We start from the raw sequence: 7,072 nt of genomic DNA on the forward strand, positions 1-7,072 counted from the left end.
ATGACCAGGTGATGACCAGGTGATGAACTGGTGATGACCAGGTGATGAACTGGTGATGAACTGGTGATGACCAGGTGATGACCAGGTGATGACCAGGTGATGAACTGGTGATGAACTGGTGATGACCAGGTGATGACCAGGTGATGACCAGGTGATGAACAGGTGATGAACTGGTGATGACCAGGTGATGACCAGGTGATGAACTGGTGATGAACTGGTGATGAACAGGTGAAGACCAGGTGATGAACTGGTGATGACCAGGTGATGACCAGGTGATGAACAGGTGATGAACTGGTGATGACCAGGTGATGACCAGGTGATGAACTGGTGATGAACTGGTGATGAACAGGTGAAGACCAGGTGATGAACTGGTGATGACCAGGTGATGAACTGGTGATGACCAGGTGATGACCAGGTGATGAACAGGTGATGACCAGGTGATGAACAGGTGATGAACTGGTGATGACCAGGTGATGAACAGGTGATGAACTGGTGATGACCAGGTGATGACCAGGTGATGACCAGGTGATGAACAGGTGAAGACCAGGTGATGAACTGGTGATGACCAGGTGATGAACTGGTGATGACCAGGTGATGACCAGGTGATGACCAGGTGATGAACAGGTGATGACCAGGTGATGAACTGGTGATGAACTGGTGATGAACAGGTGATGAACTGGTGATGACCAGGTGATGACCAGGTGATGAACAGGTGATGAACAGGTGATGACCAGGTGATGAACAGGTGATGAACTGGTGATGACCAGGTGATGAACAGGTGATGAACAGGTGATGAACTGGTGATGACCAGGTGATGAACAGGTGGTGCTTGAAAATGTCCAGCGATGGAGTGCTGCTGATGTCTGCAGGCAGAATGTTACAGAGGTTTGGGGCTGCAGCACTGAAGGTTCAGGTTTTGGTTTTGGGAAAGAAAAGCAGGCCAGTGTCTGAAGACTGAAGGTTGCAGGATGGTGTGTATGGATGGAGGAACTCAGAGAGGTACTGAGGAGCCAGGGCATGGAGAGGTTTGTCTGTGAGGAGGAGGATCTTGTAGCTGATGTGGGACCTGATAGTGAGCCAGTGGAGGTGGATAAGGGTCAGAGTGATGCGCTGCCAGGATCTAGTATGAAGGCGTGAACAAGAGTTTCTGCCACAGGTGCTGGATGTGATGGTCGGATTTAGGCTTTTTTAGGAAGTTTCACTAAAACACTCGAGGATGCTTAAGATGTTTAAGGGTTTTTTTCCACACAGGATTTATTACAAAGATGTTTGAGTATTTTCACAAAAATAGTTTGCAGTTTCTTGTAAATCTTAGTGAAATAAAAGAAACAATTTAATAATTTTACTTAACATAAACAATTTCTGTTGTGCAGTAAGATCGGTCTATGTGCATTTTTGGTGAAACTATTTCCTGTTCAGAGACAGTTCTAGGGTGTTATTCCTATCATCCTAAGGCTGCCAACCCTTCAGTATTTTTATGTTTTAGATGCCATGTGTTCAGAAAAACACAGTCTGTTATTCTAATGATCGACAGAATCAGAAAGAACCAAACTTAATAATTACACCTCCTCGTCCTTGATAGACTAAAGCTACACCTCCTCCACCCCAGCCTCCTCCTTTATAGACTAAAACTTCACCTCCTCCACTCCAGCCTCCTCCTTTATAGACTAAAGCTTCACCTCCTCCACCCCAGCCTCCTCCTTTATAGACTAAAGCTTCACCTCCTCCACCCCAGCCTCCTCCTTTATAGACTAAAGCTTCACCTCCTCCACCCCAGCCTCCTCCTTTATAGACTAAAGCTTCACCTCCTCCACCCCAGCCTCCTCCTTTATAGCCTCAGGCTTCACCTCCTCCACCCCAGCCTCCTCCTTTATAGCCTAAAGCTTCACCTCCTCCACCCCAGCCTCCTCCTTTATAGCCTCAGGCTTCACCTCCTCCACCCCAGCCTCCTCCTTTATAGCCTAAAGCTTCACCTCCTCCACCCCAGCCTCCTCCTTTATAGACTAAAACTTCAACTCCTCCACCCAGCCTCCTCCTTTATAGCCTAAAGCTTCACCTCCTCCACCCCAGCCTCCTCCTTTATAGCCTCAGGCTTCACCTCCTCCACCCCAGCCTCCTCCTTTATAGCCTAAAGCTTCACCTCCTCCACCCCAGCCTCCTCCTTTATAGACTAAAACTTCACCTCCTCCACCCCAGCCTCCTCCTTTATAGCCTAAAGCTTCACCTCCTCCACCCCAGCCTCCTCCTTTATAGCCTAAAGCTTCACCTCCTCCACCCCAGCCTCCTCCTTTATAGCCTCAGGCTTCACCTCCTCCACCCCAGCCTCCTCCTTTATAGCCTAAAGCTTCACCTCCTCCACCCCAGCCTCCTCCTTTATAGACTAAAACTTCAACTCCTCCACCCAGCCTCCTCCTTTATAGCCTAAAGCTTCACCTCCTCCACCCCAGCCTCCTCCTTTATAGACTAAAGCTTCACCTCCTCCACCCCAGCCTCCTCCTTTATAGAGTAAAGCTTCACCTCCTCCACCCCAGCCTCCTCCTTTATAGACTAAAACTTCACCTCCTCCACCCAGCCTCCTCCTTTATAGCCTAAAGCTTCACCTCCTCCACCCCAGCCTCCTCCTTTATAGCCTAAAGCTTCACCTCCTCCACTCCAGCCTCCTCCTTTATAGACTAAAGCTTCACCTCCTCCACCCCAGCCTCCTCCTTTATAGCCTAAAGCTTCACCTCCTCCACCCCAGCCTCCTCCTTTATAGCCTCAGGCTTCACCTCCTCCACCCCAGCCTCCTCCTTTATAGCCTAAAGCTTCACCTCCTCCACCCCAGCCTCCTCCTTTATAGACTAAAGCTTCACCTCCTCCACCCCAGCCTCCTTCTTTATAGACTAAAGCTTCACCTCCTCCACCCCAGCCTCCTCCTTTATAGACTAAAGCTTCACCTCCTCCACCCCAGCCTCCTCCTTTATAGACTAAAGCTTCACCTCCTCCACCCCAGCCTCCTCCTTTGTAGCTAAAGCTTCACCTCCTCCACCCCAGCCTCCTCCTTTATAGACTAAAGCTTCACCTCCTCCACCCCAGCCTCCTCCTTTGTAGCTAAAGCTTCACCTCCTCCACCCCAGCCTCCTCCTTTATAGCCTAAAGCTTCACCTCCTCCACCCCAGCCTCCTCCTTTATAGACTAAAGCTTCACCTCCTCCACCCCAGCCTCCTCCTTTATAGCCTAAAGCTTCACCTCCTCCACCCCAGCCTCCTCCTTTATAGCCTCAGGCTTCACCTCCTCCACCCCAGCCTCCTCCTTTATAGCCTAAAGCTTCACCTCCTCCACCCCAGCCTCCTCCTTTATAGACTAAAGCTTCACCTCCTCCACCCCAGCCTCCTCCTTTATAGACTAAAGCTTCACCTCCTCCACCCCAGCCTCCTCCTTTATAGCCTCAGGCTTCACCTCCTCCACCCCAGCCTCCTCCTTTATAGCCTAAAGCTTCACCTCCTCCACCCCAGCCTCCTCCTTTATAGCCTCAGGCTTCACCTCCTCCACCCCAGCCTCCTCCTTTATAGCCTAAAGCTTCACCTCCTCCACCCCAGCCTCCTCCTTTATAGACTAAAGCTTCACCTCCTCCACCCCAGCCTCCTCCTTTATAGACTAAAGCTTCACCTCCTCCACCCCAGCCTCCTCCTTTATAGCCTCAGGCTTCACCTCCTCCACCCCAGCCTCCTCCTTTATAGCCTAAAGCTTCACCTCCTCCACCCCAGCCTCCTCCTTTATAGCCTCAGGCTTCACCTCCTCCACCCCAGCCTCCTCCTTTATAGCCTAAAGCTTCACCTCCTCCACCCCAGCCTCCTCCTTTATAGACTAAAGCTTCACCTCCTCCACCCCAGCCTCCTCCTTTATAGCCTAAAGCTTCACCTCCTCCACCCCAGCCTCCTCCTTTATAGCCTAAAGCTTCACCTCCTCCACCCAAGCATTACAGCGCCACCTGCAAGCCAAAAACCTCCAACAGTAAAGACCATATCACTCTGAAATGTTTAACAGCCAGGACTGAACTTTTTCTTGATTGTGGCAAATCTCCAAATCACTAAGTCCAGGTTTCACCAACAAATCACCAACTATTGACACAGGAAGAGCTCCGTGTTCATCAAATTAAAACAGTTTCAGTTCAAAGACTAACTCCACATTTCAGGCGAGGACGGTCCGACCATCAGAGTACAAAATCATTTATTATTCACGATGCAGGAGGCAGACATTACAGATCATTACAGATCAGTGCCATGGTGTAAAAAAAACAAGAAAACTGTTAAAAACATTTAAAAACCATCCATATATTATGTATTATCGCTTTTTACAGCTGCCTTTTGATTCACTCCACATTTAAACAGTTTCATTTTTATCACATTTCTCACGGCAGTGATGTTTAAATTCTGGAACAGTTCAACGCTTTAGGAAACCCTCATCAGCTCGCTGATAGAAAGACCGGAACTGACAGTTAGTCCGTTCAGGAAACCCCAAATATCTCTGAGGATTCAGGAAGAGTTTAGTGTCCCACTGTTTATCAGAGTTCAACGTTTGGCTTCATGTAGTCGGTGTTAAAGCTGTGTCAGTGTTTTGGTTGGTTAGCATGTGTTAAATCGCTGAAAAGTTCTTTGGAGTTCTTCTAGACGTTTCCCTTTTAATGGACAATGCTAGCAGTTTCTATCTGCTTCCAGTCTTTATGCTAAGCTAGGCTAAACGTCCTGAATCTTACATCTGAAGATGAGGGGTTAATAAAATGCTGAACTGTTCCTTTAACAACAGTAGTAGTGCAACACCATTCAAAAAAAATATTAAAAAAAATCAAGAAGTACAATTTCAGCATTCAAGCATTTAATTACCGTGTTACAAAATAAAATGGTCACAATTTTTAAATTGTAGTTCTAAAATGATGCAACAATCATTTAAATGATAAAAGAATAAAAACATTCAGAAGCTTTAGAAAAAACACATTTTTATCCTAAAGAGCAGAAAAGTTAAAGAGTGTACAGATCACTGACAGACCATCTAGATCTGTGGTTCTCAACCTTAGGGTCAGGACCCTCTTGGGGGTTGCGAGACACTAAGAGGGAGTTTCCAGATTCCCTAAAAAAACTAAGAATATTTTGTTGCCTCTTCACACCAATTTTGCCAAATTTTAACCAGTTTTCATTATTTTTCTCCCACAGATTTTAACACTTATTGTTGCCATTTTAAATCCTTTCTACCACTTTTTTGTCACTTCTAAACCAATTCTTGCCACATAAGTCTAATATTGCCACTCTTAACCCAATTTTTTCCACTTTTTATGCCATTTTTTCCCATTTTAACCACATTTCATTATCTGATATGCCCATTTTTGCCAGTTTGACCAATTTCTGCCTATTTTTTTTTCTCAGTTAGCACTATTTTGACAGTTTTTGTAAATTTTTCTTCCCATTTCACCAGATTTCCACCTATTTTTGCCAATTTAAAGCCTTTTCAGCCACTTTCTAATTCCCTCTTACCACTATTTATGCCCATTTTTGCCTTTTTTTGGGTTATTTTATGCCATTCTTATACTAACCCATTTCTGCTACTTTAAAGAAGTTTATTTATAAGAAGGCTATATACTACATAAACATTTAAAAATGGAGACTTGTTTCTTTGATAAGAGTGGTTATTTTTTCTGGCTGAATATAAAATATGGATATCACAGCTTGACTTTGCAATAGACCGTGATTTTACTGACCTTAATGGCCCCCAGTTTTTGGGAATGAAAAGGTTGAGAACCCGTGGTCTAGATTACGCCAGTTTTTCAGAGTGTGCTGGTTGTGACTTTAGCAGTCTGTCCGTTCGTACAGGACATTCTCGTGAACAATATATAGAATACACACTTTCCTCAAATGTTACACAATTCACCTACCACTAAGCCCCGCCCTCCAATGCTATGAGCCAATCACAATTCTTGCAGCTCTCCAGAGAAGCTTCAGAAATGCTGATTTTCCTGTTTTATTCTATTTATAATGGTAAAATGATGGTCAACTCTGATTGGAGGTACAGAGAGGCTCGGGATGAAGAGGAATTTATCCTGTTCTCTTAAGCTCACAGAAATGGTGTTAGCAACATTAGCTGCTGAGCCCAGGTACATACAGCCTCTAATGTTATGGCTAACTTTAGCTCATCATAGCATCTTCTACATTCGTACTTTTGTTCTTTAATATTCTGACATCAGCTGTAGCTAAAAGTCAGAGTAAGAGTCTGAGTGAAACCTCTAAATAGGGACTAAACCCCCAGACTAGTTTTTAAGGATTCATTAGTCCTCTTGGTCAGCATCTAAACCAGGACATTTAAACTATTTAAACTCTACATTTAGTGTTTAAAATGTTGGCAGCACTTTAGTGGGCCCTAATTACCCAGTAAATGTATATTAGTATTCAGTTATAGTTGATTTATAGTAGTAACTAACTCTGCTGCACTCTCACTGTCCACATTCTCAGAGGACTTTAAACACCACATCATAGCTCTGGTTTTTATTAAGAATATAAAACTTCCCAGTTTTGATGCCAAGACGTTTAAATATCACTCAGTCTTTACTAGAAAAGGTCAGCAGTAGAGTATCATTGGCTCATTCAGCTCTGCTTCTCTTCAGTCTGATACTACTGTGATAAAAAGGCAGATTTTTACAGTGTTAAAGAATGAACACAGTTTGAATACCTTCACATACTAAAATAAAACAGCTGGTAGTAAATAAGGTGCATAGTTCAGTAAATGTGGAGTCGTTCAGCCATATGACGTGGTGAGAGCTGGCTGGCTAATGTTAGACCGGATTTTAGGACTCCCAGGAAGGATTGTGGAGGCCTGTCACAGCTGATCTTTGTCTAAATAATCCTCTAATCCACCCCCCCGATCTGGACTCATAAATATCAGACGTTTGATATTTACGATTCCTGGGCTGCCTCCTTAGAACACCAATGAGACTGATCAGACAGGTAAACATCACCAACCTTCAGCAGTAGGGTCAACCAAACCACACCTGTAGTTCCGCCTCTTTCTCCTCTAATGATGCCGATTGGTCCGGCCATTCTCTGAC

Source organism: Cheilinus undulatus, linkage group 13, assembly GCF_018320785.1.
Source record: "Cheilinus undulatus linkage group 13, ASM1832078v1, whole genome shotgun sequence".
Classification (NCBI taxonomy): Eukaryota; Metazoa; Chordata; class Actinopteri; order Labriformes; family Labridae; genus Cheilinus; species Cheilinus undulatus.